The sequence below is a fragment of the Myodes glareolus genome, chromosome 22, assembly GCF_982192425.1.
Source record: "Myodes glareolus chromosome 22, mMyoGla1.1, whole genome shotgun sequence".
In the NCBI taxonomy this organism is placed as follows: Eukaryota; Metazoa; Chordata; class Mammalia; order Rodentia; family Cricetidae; genus Myodes; species Myodes glareolus.
In genome coordinates, this window is record NC_142047.1 from 29,289,692 (window position 1) to 29,310,986 (window position 21,295).

Consider the following 21,295-nt stretch of genomic DNA (forward strand, 5'->3'; position numbering starts at 1 on the left):
TAGAAACGATTTTCTAGACACAGGAAACTAAACTGGATTATTGAAGTAATTCTGATTACTGGAAGAACTGTTCTGTTATAATATATGATTAGTAGTTAAGGAAAAGAAAATGTTAACTGAACCTGTGGTGTCCTACAAGAGCACGAGAAAACCATCATCAAAAGTATAGGTGCTGGTATACACCACCTTTTAAGTCCAAAGTGTTTCTGTAATGAATTAAATAACTTTAATATTATTAATATTTTAAAGGTGGGAAGGGAAGTGCCATGACTTCTACTTCCTTGAGGCTGATGGATTTATTCAAATAAATGCAGTTCAGAAATATTTGATAATTATTTCAAGTTATATGAAAGGAATAGAATACTAACATGATGAAATGCTTTGCAAAAGTCAAGATATCACTGATATTTTATTAAACATGGCCCAATAAAATTCCACATAAATATATAGTAGCTATCAGGGTTAGCAATAAAATTTAATTATTTTTGTAATATATGTTGATTTCTTCAATATCGATTTTGTTTTATTTATATTAGGCCTTTGAAATTACACATTAGTTATACTGGCTCCTATTTAAATTGACATATTTATTCCTAGTCTTATGGTTACATAATTGGTTTTATTTTTATTATACTACATTCGTGTTGAAATGTTTTTTCTTTACCATTGACTTTAATTTATCATGTATTACCCACCCCCTGGTCTTAAATTAGTTCTCGCATTCTAAACAAATAGAGAAGCACACAAGAAAGTAAGGAATTATATATATTTTCTTTCGTGTGAAGTTTTTTGTCAAGTTCAGAGCCGGGTCACATTAAGTATTTTGGAAAGAATTCCTAAAGTTTGTCTAGTAACAAGAATCTTGAAATGAATGGTTTTTAAGGAAACCAAGACAAAGGCTGTGAACCCAGACCCTATGACTCACTCCTGTAAGAAAAGCTGAGAAATATCACACTCACCAACACTGAAGACTTGAACTAAACGTGTTTTAGGGAGATGTGTTATATATACAGGATGAATTCTTTGAGTAAACTCAAAATGAAAGCCAGGGACAGCATCATGATAGCATTCTCAGATATACACTAAGCATTTGCGTGCTAAAAACCAGCACTTTATGAACTTTGCTACATGTCCTTTGTTAGATTTTTTAAATGATTTTTTCCAGTGCTTTGTGTGTGTGTGTGTGTGTGTGTGTGTGTGTGTGTGTGTGTGTTCATGTGTCTGTACAAGAGTGCATGATTGCATGTATGCACATGAAGGCCAAAGGTCAATATTAAGTGTCACCTTGTTTGTGATCTACCTTATTTTGCTGAGACACAGTCACACACTGAATATGGGACCCATTAGTTTAGCTAGTATGGCTGCCCAGGAAGTTGTAGATGTATGCCACTATGTTTGTGGGTTCTAGGGATCTGAACTCATGTTCTCACGAATGGAAGATATTTAATCAACTGCTGCATTTACTGAGTACCTAAGTGGTTTTTGTCTCACTAAGAAGGAAAATGGTGAATATAACAAGGGCAGGTTTTCTTTAACACCAGAAGGTAGAGTCTGAGTGTGATGACCATCCATGAGGAGAAAAGTTAGTATAAACTCTAACCACTTCATTTGAGATCATAAGAGATATTACCAATGTGCTGTAATAACTAATGAAACTTTTCCAAGTCAGAAGCAAGGAAAGGAGAGTATGTGAGGAAGATGATAAAAGCCAGATGTGTCATTCCCTAGTAGAGTACTTAATTCAGTCTTAACGTTACCTTCCTTGGCACTTTCCTATTTTAAACTGTGAAATAAAAAGGTGATCACAATTGGAGTAGCTTCGTTGAATTTCTCATGAGCTCTAACCTCTTAAATAACTCTAATCTTTTTTCCTTCTTTTTCTCCTGAACTTCATTTTCTTTCTTGCTGTGGGTATTCCACAAGGTTCTGAGCTCTACTCCTGAGTCTAATGTTATCAGCTTTTCTGAAAAACACACCAGAGGATTACTTCCTCCTTGCCTCTTATTAAGAATACATGGCACAACAACTGTGGCAAATCTCTAACATGTCATATCATATTATTTTTTACCGAAATTCTAATATAGGAAGTTTTCTCTTACAGAAGAAGAATAAATACAATTAAATATTAAAGAAAAGCTAAAACAGTATGAAAGTATTAGTTATGTGTTCAAATCCATATTCATCTGGCTGAAAATCTGTGCTCCTCTGATTTACACTCTTTACTGTTATGTTTCTCAAAATAAAATCATATTACAGAGTGCTTTGTGATGGGATTGTTTGTGTAACTGAACTTGTCATCATATAGGAGACATACCTCTGGGTGTGTTTGAGGGGTGTTTGCGGAGCTGTTTCCCTGAGACAGGAAAAACCACCTGTTATTTGGGTAGCATTGTAACATTGTCAGTGTAGGGTTAGAAATGGAATAAAAGGTAACAGTAGAATGACAGATAAGGACCAGCATCCATTCCTCTTTTCTCCTAACTGCAGATGCACCGAGATCATATATCTCTCGCTACTGCTCATGCCTTCCCCACCATGATGGACTATATTCCTTTAGATCATGACTCAAAGTCTTTATTTCTTAAATATTATTTTTCTATAGTGTTGAAAAGCGTAGCTAATATGCTATATGTAAAATAAGATTCATAAATTTACAGAATTATGTGCATGTCTTCATAGTTCTCTAAACTCCTTTTTAGTGTAACTATTATAAATTTATTTATTTATCTGGACAATTGCTTGTCTAGCAATTGTCGATAACTAGAATGTCCATTTCATGAGGAGAAGGTCTTTGACCACATCTTTCAATCTTTGCCTACCAAGAGTCAAGGTAATATTTTAGCATGTACATTTTAACAAGGCAGAATGCATTTGAGAAAACAATAGAAGTTAAAAGATAAGCAAAAAAGTTGTTGTTTGATTGTTTTCTTGATTAGAATTGGTTTTGGATTATTTGTTGTGTTAATCATGCTGTTTTCATTTATTTACCATTCTCTTTTGATTATTCTTAATCTCAATTATGTTTATCACATATATATATATACACACAGTTTATATACATATGTAAACATATCTTTATAGATACACATGCATATATATATATACATATATATATATATATATATATATATATATATCTCATGAGTTATTTCCCCTAAATGTGCCTTCAGGGTCTTTACAGCGGTAAACTCCAGTCCCCAACTTCTAAGACCCAAACGGATGTGTGTGAAAGTTTCCTAGAGATGGAATGTATAAGATTTAGAACTATATGGGAAAAGAAACACAGTAAAAAGCAAAAGAGGAAACATGAATTAGAAGCTAGTAACTTGTTGTGAAACAAACATAATACAAAGGAACAAAGCTACACTGTTTGATTTGACCTTCAGAAGTGAAAATAAAAGGACTTGTTCCAGTCATCTGATAAATTGGTTACATCATCAAAGCTCACTGTGGCAATTACTTCTTTACTCTTGTACTCAATCTGTCCTTTAGGCGTCAGCTGTAATAGAAACTGACAGCAACCAGAGGAAAGGCTGAAGTCAAAATTTCAAAGCCACTTGTGAATTATAAATAAAGTATAACACCATATATTGAATTGTCACTCCAAATCCCTCACTCAGTGATGATAAGGAAGTTTGAACCTGCTTTAAAGTTTAATATGACCATCACTCCATAAAGTAAAGTGAACTTGCTTCGTAAAGTGATTCACACATCCTCATTCGTTCACTTCCCTTAGCAATTTTCACAAATCTTTGTTCCTCTTACCTTCACCTGATACAAATACTTGTTCACAGATATAAAAAATAAATTTTCAACTGTCATTTTCATGGAATGACTGCCATTCATTTGGGTTGTGATGTATTTATCATGAAAAATATGACTTAGTATTATAAATTTGACTGTTTTACTGTGTATTTAAATTTATGCATATGTGTGTGCATTGTTCCTGTGCCTGTGTGTGTAAGTTAATGTGTGTGTGTGTGCGTGTGTGTGCGTGTGTGTGTTTGTATGTGTGTGACTTTATCTTTCATGAGGAATTCTCCTGATCAGAGTGATAAATTTGAAGTTTACGTGAAGGTAACATTGAGAATTTTCACTAGCACTCCTTATGCACAGACAAATTAGTTCATTTTTCCTCCTTAAGGGGCCAAATTTTTTATTTTATTTTATTGCATTTCAGAATAAATAATGTGAAAGCATTCTGACTGGAGTAATTTCTATCAAAATATCAGAGTAACAATATTAGCCAATAAAATTGTCTGCTTGTTCATACAATTTTATGTCTCTTCTGTGCCTGTCTTTTCATCATTCTTCACCTGTAAAAATAAATAAGCTAGGACTTCACCATCTACTTTGGTCTTTTAAATATAGCAAACTGTTATACAATAGCCAAAAGAGAAAGCCACTGTAACTTACAAAGGCCCATCTTCGAATCCTAATTCTACCTGTATTAACCCTAAGTGATGGAAGAATTTCTTGCTCTGAGAATATGCATGTTGTTTTTTTAATGTGTAAAAAAATGAGTATTCTTTAATTCACCTTTCATTTCTCATCAATTCTTGATTCTACATGTTTCTACGGGATCTAGAAGAACAAGAAACTCTGCTGTATCACATTCCATGAATTATTTGCATAATATTAATCTCTTAGAACCTTGATGAAATGATAGGTATGTTTCCCACTAGTCTTTTAGGAGACTGTAAATACAATAATAAATGTTCATTTCTGCCATCATTACAGATTTCTGCAATTTATAAGTCTGTAAATAGTTTTATTTTTTTTAAGAAAATGTTTAACAGGTATGATTTTGGAAGTATATGAGAAACATTTTTCCTTACATAATTTCTAAACCTGCTTTTCAACTTTTTCTATGTAGTCCCTTACTGTTTCATATGCCTCAAGCCTATTGACCCACGTGTAAAAAGCACAGCATATCAGAAGCAAAGTTGTTATTTCCAAGGCTAGATATTAAAGGTCTATATTAACATCTTGGCTTACATCTTCTACAGGTCCTTGACACTTGCTTGCTCTGTAGAATCATGCTGTCATATTGGATACTGATCTACCAAAGAACCCAGGTTAGACATTTTGGACAACATTTTGCCAGTGTTCACCTTAACAGAATATGAAGAACAACTATTTCCAGAAATCACATGTATGTCCATAAAATTGGATATTCCCCAATGTTTTGATCCTAATCCAAGTCAAGATTGTCAATAAACTTCTGAGAACACTAAATAATGAACCCAACACCCTGTACTAGATTTACTGTACCAGAAAATGAACAATAAAAGGAATATTGTGTGTAGCTACTACAATTTTGGAATTTGTTACATGAAAATAGATAATGAATATGTTTTCCCATTAGCACAAAAAGTGATTAGCAACACAGGGGCTGGGGCTAAGATCCAGCATTTTAGGGGAGCAAGAGAGTTAGAATATTTATTCTAACTAATAATTGCAATGATGACGGTTAGGATCCTCTTCTCCATTAAAATTTGAATCTCAAAATTGAAAAAGAACGAAAGTAAGAGAAAACTAAATGTGAAAAAGAAAAGAAGTTCCAGCATTATCAAAATTGAAGGGAATATATTTAGAAGTGGTCCTCACCTGTCTTTCAAAAGATTTTAGTCATCTCACTGTGTACATGGCTATACTCTCAGGGTGACGATCCCATTTAACTGTCGACTTGACATGACTTAGAATCAGCGGGCAAGAGGGATGTACAAAGGGTCTGTCTAGATTGTGTGGATTCCCTTGCTTGCTACGAGAATTCACAGCTTGAATGTGAGTAACACATTTTCCTGCACTGGAGCCATAATAGAGAAAATTAACTGAACACTAGGCATGTATATACTTATAAATTTCTGCTTTAGACTGTGGAAGTTACCTACTTCAAATCCTGACTACTGCTATTTCCCCACAATGATGAACCACAACCCAAAGTTGTACATTAAATAAGATATTTTCAAGGCATCTGGAATGAGGCAGACACATATAGGAAACAAGTGAGCAACTTGGAACCCCACTTGACCTGGTCTGTACACACATTATTCTCTGAAAATTGCATCTGACTTTTAGTTACCAGTCCAAGACCCCATCTCCATCAAACTTCAGGTGTACTTGCTTTAAACAATGGAAATATGGCAGTCTTCTTTGAAAGCCCTGATAATGTTCATTTCTACTCAAATACAACCTGAAACACAATTCCTGAACTAGAGACAATAAACTGATCCAGCCTAGACTGCATTTGCATAAATATACAACAAGGCAAACTGTGCTTGAAAGTGATCTTTTACGGAGAATCTCTTATTTACCTTCTTATATGGTCATACATATGAATAGAATAGCATGCAATATGGGAAGAGATACATTTTGTAGAAAAGCGGTCATAACTTACTCTGTAAATCAAGGTAAAGAACCACCTACACTATATCCTTTAAGCAATAAAACTGCTACTTATCTTGAATCCCATAAAGAGAACCTAAAAACAAAAATTGGACCCTTGAATATTTGCACTCATGTGGTCCCCTGACACTCTTTTTTTTTCCTCAAAGTTTATTAAAATACAAAAGTCTCCATTTCCGCCCCTCCTCCCAACACCCTCCCGCTCCCCCCACTTCCTCCCGTCCTCCCTCTCCATTCCCAAGAACAGTCAGGGTCTCCCGCCCTGTGGGTAGTTCAAGCTCCTCTTCCCTCCCTCCAGGTTCAGGAAGGTGAGCATCCAAACAGACTGGATCCCAAAAATCCAGTATATGCAGAGGAAACAAGTCCCAGTGTCATTGTCAATGGCTTTTCAGAAAGACTCCGGGACAGCCACATTCAGAGAATCCGGCCTCATTCAGAGAATCTGGCTGGATCACGTGCTCGCTCAATCCCAAACAACTGGCCTTGGTGAACTCTCATTAGGAGGGTTGTTGGAAGGGGAGAGGGTTAGAGAGAAGGGAAGCAGGGGAGGAATGGGGAATGCTCAGGGGACTGGGAGGAGGGGAGGAAGGAAGGATAGATATGAGATCAGGGAAGAATATATCTCAACTAAGGGAGTCAGTTTAGGGTTTACTAGAGACTTGATTATAAATGGGATCCCAGGTTCAAGGAGAGATCCCCAGATTGTTCTCTGGACAGAGGAGAGGGTGCCTGAACTGGCCTTGGCCCATAGCCATACTGATGAATATTTTGCTTATCACCATAGAACCTTCATCTGGCGATGGATGGAGATGGAGACAGAGACCCACATTGGAACACTGGACTTAACTCCCTAGGTACAAACAAGAAGCAGAAGAAAAGAGAACGTGAGCAAGGAAGGCAAGATCAGAGGGAACCTTCATCCGACGATGAATGGCGATACAGACGGAGACCCACATTGGAGCACTGGACTGAGTCCTCAAAGGTCCAAATGAGGAGCAGAAGGAGGAAGAACATGAAAAAGGAAATCAGGAACGCGAGGGGTGCAATCACCCATGATACAAGGGGACTGATCTAATGACACTCTTGATAGTATAATTCTTTCTGAAACTAATCATATTATTCAAAAGGTCCAAAAAATATGAAACAGATGAACCTACCCATTGTCCTTCTTTGTGTCAAAGAGTTGTTATTTTGATTTATAGGGAAGGGGTATGATACAGGTGAGCACAGGTGCCTACACAGGTCAGAAGAAGAAGCCAGGTGCCCTGGTGCTGCAGGTACTAACAGTTAAGTCACCTAACATCAAGACTGGGGACTGAACTTGGATTTGCTGCAAGAGCAGGGAGTACTCTTAACCATTTAATTTGATTAAATCCAGCAGAGAAGCTGTAATGCATGCCCTAAATAAAAGTTAGAATTTATGTGAAAATATAATTTAAGAAGGCATTAATGCTTGGAGTTCAAATTATTATTCCTGTGCATATATAATTTTTCTACGTGTTTATATATTTGTGATAGTTTTCATGTCATAAAAAATACATAAGAGCTGTGTACTGACACCTTTTCATTTGCATAGTTTGGATATATTTATACAATAATATCTTCTTAAGTAATCTTTTTGGTTGTGTTTATATTTACATCTATCAAGAAGTTATAACTTCTTTAGGGAAAAGATTGTGTTCTTTGTACTTTATTATTCCCCTCAAAACAAGCAAGCGAATAAACAAAAACCAGTGTACCTTTCTTATAAGAAGAGCACAGTGGAAGTTTGGTAAACTTATCTAAATTGAATTGAAAGTCTCTATAGAGCTAAATATCTGCATCGATATGCCATAAGGGTGACTTGAAATAAACCTACTTTCAAAATGTGGCTGTTGTCCTGACTCATTATAGAACATGAAAGAATAAAATGAAATATTTCTGTATCTAAGAATATTTGTAGTGATATAAGTTTAAACTATCATATTGATATTGTCTCAAATATAGTGACATTCAAGTATCATTGTTTTCAGAGGAAATTTCAAATGCAAGTGGTGTCAAGGAAATAGCAAGATGTTTTCATTTACCTATATCATAATATTTCAGGACAAGGATCTGAATCATCTAAATATACAGTGATCCAGTAGGTTGGAATTTTATTTTTCTGTTCTTCTCTGGTCATTCCAGTGTTAGGGATATTTAAACAAGTTCATTAGATATTATAGATATATTAGATAGATAGATAGATAGATAGATAGATAGATAGATAGATAGATAGACAGACAGACAAAAGATTGTAACACTATTTGGCTAATGACTTATCATTTTCCTAGTTAGTGCTTACATTGTAAATTAATGTTTCTATTAATCTATGTATTGCTACAGGCTGTGGCTTACTAGTGATGTTCTGGCATATTTCCCTTTGGTGGCTACATGGTATCTCCTCAACTCCATCTACTTTTATTCTGTATCTTTGTTTAGACTTCTGGCCAAGCTTTCTTCTGTTCAGCCATTGGCTGAAACAGTTTTATTCATCAGCCAATAAAACCAACACATATACAGAACGACATCCCACATAATCTCCACGTATTCTGTCTAATTGGAAGGAAGGTTTTAACTTTAAAATAATAAAATTACACATACAAAACAGTTATCAAGAAAGAATTATAGTTATATTTTTAGTATAATTGTATCTGGGAAAATTAAAGGAATACACTAGCTCCTACTTTTCTTTTATGTGTCCTGGGTTTTTATATTTAATTTATTTTTATTATAGCTAAGGAAAACTGTATCTATAACTATCTGTCTTCAACTCCATCAAAGACCCCAGAAGGATAAATATTACCTAAGAAAACAGAAAATGCATTGTAAGCAACTTACAAAACTCTAGAATTGACAGAAACATTTTGCTAATTGAACAGTTTGCTAATTCTTCTGTGATGCTTGGGCATCCCTTTTCAACCTATAGATCCAGCATTTCTGGCAGACTTTTCTGTGAAGCAGCATATTTGAAGATCTGTCCTGCCTTGTTTGGCAAAGGTCATCAGTTGCTTTTCCCTGTGTTCTGCAGTATGTCTAGCAGTTTCTTCTGTGAAGCAGGAACCCTGCAGGACCATCCCATCTTTTGGAAAGTACAGCAGTCATTTTTCTGAGGTTTCTGGATGCCCAGTTCATAACCTGATAACCTGAACCAGTCCAGGCAAGAGGACTTGCCCAAATGACTAGCATTGTCCCCAGAAGGCAATTTTCATAACGAGTTTCTTCAATGATCAATTCTCCAAAATGATTGGGGCTTCTAGAAGCAGACATGTCACACTGCTGAAAAAAGTCTAAGTTCTTACAACACTTTAAATGCCATATTCTGTAGGTCTTTGAAAAGTTTGAAGAATACCTGTTAATCTGAAATATATCTCTGTACATCTAGAAAAGCAAAGTTGCAAGTTTGCGTTTTATAGATGACTATAAGATGTTAATCCTTAAACATGCATTATACTTTTAAAATAGCTGCATAAACATAATACCTTAAATAAGAATAAAAGTATACATGTATTGACTTTAACAAATTGACCTTAAATCTGTATCAGTAAACCAAAGTCCATACCAATATAAAGTGTTCATCTCTGTATCATATCCCCTTTTATATCTTAGAAAAAGATTGACTGTGATCACTAACCATGTATAATAAACCCCCTTTAAATGAAAACAAACATTTATAAATAATATTTTGGAAATTTTGACATTGTTTTCTACACTATTTCCTGCTGTTTAAGAATACTGATAATATTTTGGGAATCCTGAGATTTAGAACTATGGTGAAATCTTGGCTGTAGTATCTGTGAGCCTGCATAGTCTCTTCTTTGGCTTATGCATGATGTGTGTCCTTGACTCTGCCAACTCTCTCTATATACCTTTACTCCATTAAGGAACTGGCCAAAATAGTTTTGTTTATCAAAAAAAAGAAACACATATACAGAAAATCATCCCAAATCAGAGAGAGAGAGAGAGAGAGAGAGAGAGAGAGAGAGAGAGAGAGATGATAGATAGATAGATAGATAGATAGATAGATAGATAGATAGATAGATAGATAGTAGGATGGATGAATGGATGGATGGATAGATAGACAGATAGATAGATGTCCAGCATTCTAGTAGAAACAAATATGGGAATGCCTTTAATATTAGTGGTGTATTATATCTAAAAAAACTAATTTATGTATTTAAAATTTTACATTATTTTGATGACATAGATCCACAGAGTTTTCAAAAATCTTATAAATGTTTATCTCAGTGTGGTAATTGATGACATTTTAAAATTCTCAATTATTTTATGATTTAGATTCTTCTTTTGAATACTTTTCTTCATGTATCTAAATAACATGTCTAAATTGCCTCTATTATGAGACATGAGACAAAAATCTAAGGAGAACTTATTGCCTTAAGTGATCAACACAGTGGCAGTTCAAACATGGAGGCAGACCTGAAAGAGAAAATAATCACTATTAGAAACATGATCATTGCTATTATAAAACTTAAAACTAAAAAGTTAGTCTGATGGAATTGAAGTCTTTGGAGAGGTGATTGGATGGCAGGGATACACACACACACACACACACACACACACACACACACACACACACACCAGTTCCTCTCCCTTTCACCACGGAGAAGAGAATGTTTTATGATCTAGGAAGTCTTTGGATGTCTTTGTCAGACTCTGAATTTACTATCTACCAGCTCCAGGAAGTGGGAGAGTTAACTTTCTGTTGTCTATAAGCCTTGGTATTTTATTATAGTATCTTTAAAAGGTAGAACCAGAAAAAAAAAGAGAGAATAAGTAAAGACACAAGATATAGGACTAGAGGATTCAAGTTAAGAGTGCAAAGAAAGAGAGAACTTCCAAGTATTAACCCACTTCAAGTAAAAGTTGCAAAATGAAATGAGAAGAATGAACATTTAGAGAAAGTAAAGGCCGTCACCATGAGAAATGAACACTTATCATTTGCCAGCCATGGGGATAAGAATCTGAAATGAATTATTTAATTAATTTCACTGTTCAATGAAACAGTCTTATGTTATTCTTTTGTGTTTTTTCATGGGAGAAGAATAATGATTTGATTAACAAACTTGACCAAATAGTAAAATTTAAAAGATTGGAATTTATGTTATTCAATTCAGAGGACTGCTTTCAGAAAAGTCACTTAGATAGAAAATGATACTTACTAAGATGTGTGACATGTTTCAAAGGCTTGCTTGGTTCTAGCTTTGAAATTTAAAATGTGTATCCATTATAGCAAGTAGATTGAAACACAATGATTTTTCTAAAGGCTTAATGTAGATAATTAAGTTGCTAATTTTAAATTGGAGGTGAATATTGAATTGTGTTTTCTCAGGCAAATGGTAGCATCACCGGGAAGCTTCATAAAAAACTTTGAGGTGACAGCAAACCTGCCGGTAAACAAAAGCATTTTATTTTATTGCCCGTGAGTCTCAGAGATCATATAAGCAACTGTGTGTGTTTTTCCTTTTGGTACTATTAATAATAGGGCCGTTCCTTCTCAGTCATTTTCAAAAGACTGTCGTTAAGATCAACAGTTCTCAAAGCAACAACTTGATAGAGGCAAGAGTCAGAGATGAACCAAACATTTACATATAAGTATACAATATTTAAATCACAGAATATCTGGATTTATGTTTGAGAAAATACTTGAACTTTAATGTGCTATATAAATGTAACATGACTTGTGCATTATTTTAGACAGGAGAGGTGTTATTGGGAATCCAAAGAATAATGTAAAAGAGAAGAGATATCCAATTATTCATTCTGAGAATTTTCTAATATGCTATAATTGTGACATCAGTAGAGATTCCCATTAGTCTGAGGTTATTTGATGTTGACCTAAGCACAGTTAGAATCTTGTATGTCTATTCATTAATAGCTGATTCACTAATCTGAACCCTGTCCAACTTATCCCATCTGTAGCTCCATGGGAGAAATTTGAACAACGACAGCAGAGCTTGAAACACGGGAAGTATTTATTAAGAATGATGAACTTCCATGTTACTTTTTCATCTTTGTGGAATGGCACTGATGCAGGCAGGTTCATCACACTAGACAGACTTTAGTTTAAGTTTGTATGAGCTAGAAGATTCAAGTGTTGTGATGGTTTGGGATTAAATGAATATCTATATTATGTCTATTTTATAACATCCCTATCCCTATGGTATAGTTCGTTCAAACTAGAAATTCTTGAAGTACTGATTGCTACTAAATAACATTTCTGATACAGATACTATATGGCCTTACACTGAAAAAAATGCAGGTTTTATTATATATACATTTGAACCTCAATGTGATCCACAGAAGTATTTCAAATATTAGTTCAATTTACCTTTTGATCACTGCCACCCACTGTTTCCAGAAAACAAGACTTTTAAATCGTACTCTTTTCCATGTCTTAGGGCTCCATTAGGTTGCATAAATTATCAACTTAGCCAGAATTTCAAATCATCCTTTTAATACCATACCAGGCTACTTTTCAGTTAATTTGATTGGCGTCAAATTCTAATGCAAAACAAAGGTTCTTTGTATTCATAAATGCCAATTGCATGCCAAGTTCATTTATGAGCTCACATACATCTCTGCTCATTACATTTGTATACTATAACCAAAAATACTATTTTCCCCAATAAATATATTTTCTTATAGGTAAGATTTTTTCCATAGTCAAACATTTAGTGAGAAGAGAATGAAGAAGTGAATCCATGTTAATTAGATTTCAAAGTCCATTTCATTCTATTAAGCCAGATTGCCTTAGTTATTTTTATAGCAAAACAAATATTCAAAGTAGTTTTAAATTAGTTTGGAACTTATCTGAAAGCTTGTATATACTTACTGTTGCCAAAGACTTTCCAACTTTATGTAAAAAGGATGCAATAATGCATATAAATTATCTTGCACTCAATAAGAACTGGTTCCTCCCCCACTCTTCCTCTAGCATCTGTGATATAGTTGAAGATGGATGTTTGGAAGGTCGCATGACAGATGGGGGCCAACATGTCTAGTTGCAGATTAAGAATTTAAAATTGGAGATTAAAATCAAGTATCCTAACAGGAAGGATTGGAAATCTTAAAGTCTGGGTGATGCCCTGATTCTCATCAAGATTCCCTCTGAAAAAAGAAATAACAGTCTTTAAATTTTAATTAGCACCTTTTGGGGCTAGAAATACCACTGTACCATTCATCTAGATGATGAGAGGAAGATGCTTTTCATGGTAATAATGAGATGATTTCTTGGCCATCAACATGGCCTCCAAGAGCCATCTGTTCACTGAGTCGGTGAGCAATAAGGATTTATGAACTACTCCCAAATAACTCTGTGTGCGACGGGGAAGGGAGAATACAGCTGCTGCTTATTTTGAGCAAACATCTTGATCTGTTCTTCAAACATTGCAAATTTGATGAAACCAAAACAGTTTGTCAAACACTTTCTTCTCTAATTGGGAAAATGATCTGAATGTTAAGAGCAATTGCAAAAGGATGGTTTTGAATCATTCCTGTTTACATAAAGTCACCGATGTTGGAGATCTTATCAATGCCCATATTCCCAGTGTCTACCACAACAAACATGCAGGCAAGAAGATATACAAAGTCTCACACACTAAGGCAAATACAAACACATCTTTCCTTCTTTCTAATATGTCTCAAAATTTAGAAAAGTATAGGATTTATCACTTTAATAATTACATTCATTGAGAATGCCACTAAATGAATACCAACATGATTGCTAATAATTATTTTTAATTTTTTATTTAGCATTTTAAAAATTCTCTAAGTACTTTCTCAGATTTTACCTCTGTTTACAGAGGCTAAAAGCATGAAGTTGAAAGTTATCTTAAGATCACAAGTTTAACCCTGTAACTAAAAAGAGAAAGGTCAACTCCACTGAGGTATATTCAAATACATTAAAGTGTATCCTTTTTGAAAGTATTAAGGTTTCTTTGAATTTTACAAGCATTAGGTTCTGAATATAGTAAAATTATGATATTTCTATTACTATGAAAGTCACTGCCATATCCTTTCCCAATTTGTCTCATGCATCTCTAGCCATGGTAACCTTTGGCACTTTATACTTTATTTTAATTTAGTATTAGTTGTCTGCAGTGTTGCTTATTTGTGATCTCAGCACTCAGTAAAAGCAGGAGAGTCAACATTCAAAACCATCCTCATCTATAAAGTGATGATAAGGCTAGCCCTGTGATATTATACCTTTTGTGAGGAACAAACAGAATAGTAACTATTATGATTTGAACATGAATGTTTCATTGTAGGATCATATGTTTGAACACTTCCTTCTTAGCTGAAAATGCTGTTAGAGTAACCAACTTATAAAAAGTTATTTATTTTCATAATGCACAAAAATCATATATTTTTCTAAGTTGTGAATATTTTGCTTTGTACCTTCCACTTTTCTATTTATTTTCACTTTTGGCATATGTTCCCTAAGGAAGTGAATTATTTGTATTGATTGCTTTTGACATAGCAGTAAGGATTAAAGAATTGCTCTTATCACAGTCAAACATGTTTTTAAAACTATTTTATGCATGAAGAATTTTAAAACTGTGTTCTAGTTAATTTCACTTACCCATTGTGCTCTCATTCATAATCTTCTTACTACTATGTTATAGACCCTATAACATATTGAGGTTTACACAACTATTAGTTGTTTAAAACAAACAACAAACAAGCAAACAAAGAACAAAATAAAATGATTAAAGAGATGGCTCAGTGGTTAAGAGCACTAGCCTGTGTGAGTCCCATCATCCACAATGAGACTCACAATAATGACTGCAATTCCAGGGTATTGAGTGCCATCCACTGGCCCCTGGAGGCCCTGAACACATGCGATTCACAGACATACAAGCAGGCAAAACATTTACATGTAAAATTAAGGTAAATAACTCTTAAAAAACATTGAAGTGAATTTTCATTTGCTATAAATGCCAGGTGAGATAACACTCAACCAGTTTTCACAATAAAAACTGCCTCCTCTAAGCATTGTAACAAACCATTTCTTCAACTGAGGGGCACTGTCCTAAATAAAGACTTTGATTATTTTATTTGCTGAAATACTTCATTAGTAAATGTACCATGAAATAAATAAATAAGCATCTAATTATATGAATAGAAAATAGAGTTCTAGGTCATATTTCAATTGTGCTCAGAGTTACAACTATATATATATATATATATATATGTATGTATATATAATGATGGATAATGTTGATTGTCCAGTTGACAAGATCTAAAATCACCTGGTGTATCAGTGAAGGGGTATTTAATTAGGTAGGTTAATTGAGGTGTAAAACAGGTTCAAAAGTTGGACAACATTGTTCCCTGGGCTTGGGTTGTGCATTGTACAAAAAAAGGAGAAAATATCGTGGATATCCATTGCCCCTTCTTTCAGACTGTAGATGCAATGTGACCAGCAACTCCAATCTCCTTAGTGCTGACTACATAGGCTAATGTGAACTCTGACCTTTCCTCGCATTGCTTTTTCAGAGCATTTTATCACAGCAAGAGAACAGGTAAATAAGACACATTTCTTTATACACATATCAAATGAATTTTAATATAAATATATTTATACACAAAAGGCATCCGTTTTATCTAATATCAAAGATTAACCACAAAAATATAATAATATGCAAACTTATTTTCTAATTCATAAAATATATAAAAGATTATGCTATTATATACATATAATTAATAAAATTTTTAAATATGAACATAATAAATTAAAAAGACAAATACATTTACTCTTGTTAATCACTTGTTCAATCACTGATTTACTTTAAAACTCTGTTTTCTCAGAAATAATACTGAATTATTTGAATTTCCTATTTATCTCCTATATCACAAATCCTGTAATGTCAAAGTGTAACAGATCAATCCTTTACATTCCAAAATAAATAAGAAATAATAATAGCTCTGCTACAGCTAATACATCAGAGTAAAATACAGTTCCAATATAATCCATTATAAAAGAAACCTGAGTTATGACTAGACGATAATGAGGTGTACTCCCATCATAATGGGAGCATCAGAGGAGATCAATTTAATGTAATGAGCACCAACCTCACATAATACAAATGGAGACCAAGAGAGACATCTGGATTTCTATCAAACCCAGCAGCACCTGGGCACTCCAATCCTGTTCACTGGAGTGGGGTTAGAAGAAGCTATATAATAAGTAAGAGATTTTGAACATTGGCCAGAGAAGACAATAAGGCCACCCATCACCCTCTGCTCTCTGGAGAACGAATATGTCAGTAATGAGGAAATCCTAACAAAGACGCCATGGGCAAATGCGTGGAGTCTGATAATGCAGCACCTCTCCAGGATCATTCTGAGCACCTCTGGATGTCTTTGGCAGATGCTTTGTGGGGATGTGTCAATGAGTAATTTAAAATACACCTGAGAAAATAAAAGACTCGGGATATAGTTCAGAGGTATAAGGTTTGTACTAATGTACAAGACAACAGCCAATGAATAAACCAATGAATAAACACGTCTCTTCAGAGAAGTGAAAACTTCATCAAAAGTAAAGACTGGATATAAATTAAATGAAACTTCTAAAAGTAGAAAACAATAAATGAAAGAAAAGCACAGCATATGAGATTTGAGGACTATAAAGAGGTAATACATTTGTCGATAGAATAATTGGATAATTGCAACAGAAAGTAGGAACAAGAAAAAAATTATAAATAGTGGATGCTGAGTTTGTCACCATGAAAGGCACTTGCGTGAAAAGCCTTAATAGTGCACCCCACACACACAAATTAATAAGAGAATATAATTTTTAAAACAGAAACTCATATGAATAATAAATTATAGATAAACTATCTCTAAATATTATAATTTATAACTTATAAAATTTATAAATAATTACAAATTATAGACAATTACAAACATAAAATATAAATAATACAGGTTTAAGGAGAGAGAGACACGAGTCACCTGAAGGAGAAAATTTTATTCACAGTTCTGCTGTCCAGATGTCTAGAAGACAAACAACACAGGAAATGGAAGAGCAAGTTACAGAAAATTCTGAATGCACCAAAATTCCCCCTCCCACTGAGTTCCCCAGATTGTATATGATGTGTGAGACAATAACTATAAAAGGGTTAAAAGTGGTGCTTGATATATATGCAAGAAATAGATAATACAACAGAAATTGAAGAAAAGAAACACATCTGTTGATACGTGACACTAAAAGAGGTAAAAAGTTAACTGACATGGACCTGATAAGGTGTTGTTTATATATGTTAATGCCTTATGGATTCACAAAAAAATCGTATACCCAAAAATTACTGCATATATTAGAGAAAGAAAATATGCTTTTAAAGTTACTGAAATTATAGGTAGAGAGTCAGAAAAAGGCTAGAGCAGATACATAAATGAAAAGGACAAACAAATGCAAAATAAGGCAAACTTAAGTCATCAAATACCAATATTGAAATTAATTGCTATAGAGTCTATGATCTAGTCAGCCACAGAGTTTTTTTTACCTAGTGGATAGGAACATGCGAAGGATCCATCTTGTGGAGTAGACATTAAGTCTCATCATAGAGTTGTTGCTGACTCGTATGCTGTCTGTGCCAGTATTGCACCAATGGACATATCTTATTACACCAGTCTCTCTTTTAGCTTGTAAGGTTCCCAGCTAAATAATAATATTAAGAACTTTTCTCTTTAGTAGTGCATAATACAGAACACTCAAACACTATGAAAGGTATGCCAAAGGGATGAAACTTACTGCCTCTTGCCAGCCTAATTTCTCCATTTTCTATGACTGAAGCATATAATGTCCTTTCCCAATGGGTTTTACCACCAAGTCCTGGAAAGCAAACAAGAGCAATGGCAGTATTCTGTAATGTTTGGGAGCAGTGTCCCTGGTATCTCACTGATGAGCAGCTTGGAAAGAAACTGATGCCGCAGGGCAATCGGTAATGAAAAGTCTCCAGACTATCTTACAAAAGATACAGCTTTAATAAAACAGAAGGAAAATCTTACAGAGTCCCACCCGTCTGGAACGCTGGATCCAGGCCAGATCGAGAGGGAGAGAGAGGGCGCGGGCTTCCCCCCACCCATGCCAGGTTTATAGGTAAACTTTTGCCTATGGGCAACACGCCCCACGAACAGAATGTGATTGGCTGAACTCCCCTATCAAGAAACCTATATCTAGAACTGACCTATCTATTTGATAACCTATGGTGTATGTGGAAGGGACTGTCTCTCATTATAGGGAAACTTTACTTAAGCAACACACACACACACACACACACACACACACACACACACACACACACACACACATGAAAACCTGCAGAGTAGTAGCTTTCCATGTAGCATTTGGCATTTTCAGTGGTAACCAGTGACCTTTACCCTTCCCCAAATTCCTTCTACCCTGCTCTCCCAGCCTCTCTCCATTGCCTGAAACTCCACATCTAGGGGAGGGCATTGTTCATTTTCCCCTTTTACATTGCCATATCAATTGTTGTTGTTGAACATTTTTTAACTTGGTCATATTTTTGAGATCTCATGGGTACATCTATTATGTATAGAACACAATATCTTAGACAACATGTATATGATCTTGAGGTTTTTACAATCTTTCCTTGGAGTTTTCTACAATCTTCCCATGAGGAGCTGAGCACCTCACGGTGAACAGTTCTCTGTTCATGCACTTTGGTCTGTTGTGGTTTTCTGTAATAGTCTCTGTCTGGTAAAAGAGAAAAAAATAGCTTTGGAGACTGTAAGAATAAAGTTATTTAAAACAGAGTTAGGTATTATACTGAGTTAGCTATGTGGCAGTAGTGAGTTCTCCTCCAGGTTCTATGACCTCTCAAGACACAGTTAGCTAGGTTTACATTACTAGGCATTGTAGGCAGAGTTTTCTTTCCTGCCAACCAGTTTCCAACCAACCACATGGAAATTTAATATTAATTATAAATGCTCAGGCAATAGTTCAAGCTTGTTACTAGATAAATTAACCCCTTTATATCAATCTACTTTCTTTCACATGGCATTATGTCTCTTTCATTTTCTACCTCCTATTTCCTCTCCTTGTCTTGCTGGCAACTCTCCATACTCTGTCTTGATTCTTCCTGGTGTCCTTAGTCTCCCACCTAACCTGATCCTGTCTAGATATTGGCCAGTAAGATTCTTTATTAAGCCTTTCACTGTGATAGATTTAATAACACTACATATATTCACACAGTATAAAGGAATATTACACAAAGCACGCTGTTCCCCTCTATCAGATTCAGAGGATCCGATCTTCTGTTGAATTCCTTGACACTCTAGAGTTGAGTTTTGAGCAGTGTGAGATAAGGATCTAATTTAATTCTTCATGTAGCTGTTCACTTTGCCTATCACCATTGTTGAGGATGTTATTTATTGTCCAATGTGTGGTTTTTGGCATCTTGTTTAAAACTCAGGCAGCTGTAGGGGTTCAGGGTTACATCTCCAATATCAGTTCTATTTCAATAATCAGTATTTCTGCTTTTAACTTAATACAATAACATCCTCTTCCTTAATTCTTCTATTTATTCCGAAATAAGAGCTTCAAGTTTCCACAAAGAGAAAACTCGCATAAGATAATTAGGGAAATGAACTAATGGTGAAGCTGTGTATTAAGATGGTGGGGTGGCGGGGACACAGTGAAGATGACACCAACTCCATCGTTGAAGTTTTACTTGGTTACAATTTTGAAAGGAAAAAATCTGGATTTGCATCTGGTAGCAAAAAGGAGACAAGGAGAAGCATACACACGACAGCCCAGAGAATTTACTAATACTCAGGAACCAAGAGTAACAGTACCTCAAATAATTTAACATTTCAAGAAGACTGGTTGTATACCAACATGTAAAAAGGTGATTTTACTTTTTAATATAAAGAGAAAAATCCTAGTAGTGTTAAATTCTAATGTAAGTTAAAAATAAGGGTATCTTAAAATTTTCTATAAATCAATGAAAATGTGTCTTAATTTTTGCCCACAGAGGTAAATTTCTTTGCAGCTGGTGACTTTATATAGCTATTTTAATTATTTTTTTTTGGTTTGGTCTGTAACTTAATTCATTTTATGATTATGTTTAATGAGGACATAATCTTTCTATCCTGTAGGTACACAAGTTTCCCACTTTTTTCGAGGCGTTATGTAGGGCTGTTCTGCTTTCTGGTTCCACTGCATCAGCTTGAGGGTGTAGCATAGAACTGCCCTCTCTTGTTATGTTAATTTCACCTACGGCCCAAGGGTGTAGCTTAGAGAGAACTCTCCCTCTACTGTCATGGTAATTCCACCTGCAAGCAAGGTTCTCGCCAGCAGGCAAGGTTCCTGGGTCAGCTTTTCTCTGAGCCTGAGCACGCCCACCTGGCTTCCTCTTTTCTCTGTTCAGCTACTCTTCGACCTTGGGTGCGGCCCCCTAACTTTTCTCTTTCCTTGTTCCTGATGGGGGGCTGGTGTCTTTCTGCCCCACAGTATATATACCCGACTTATGCTTAATAAAGCTGCCATTTGCCACTTGCTCCTTGGCAGATGAGCCAGGTCTCTTTGTGTGTGTGTCATGTGTTCAAACCCTTAGGACAATCGTCCGTTCTCGTGGGCTCGAGTCAGGAAAAGCGCGCGCCTGTTTCAAGGTTCGGGTGTCTACAGAAACGTGCGAAAGCTTACACTATCCTTTGAAACTCAATGTGTGATTTGTGGATCAGTACCACTATGTGTCAGTTAGGTACTTAGTGCAAGTCCATAATCATAAGATGCTTTTTAGGCCTAGGAAGGCAGGTTATGTTTTTAAAAGACTTCTACATAACCCTAAGAATGCTAAATTTTGAATGCACTTTTCTAGTT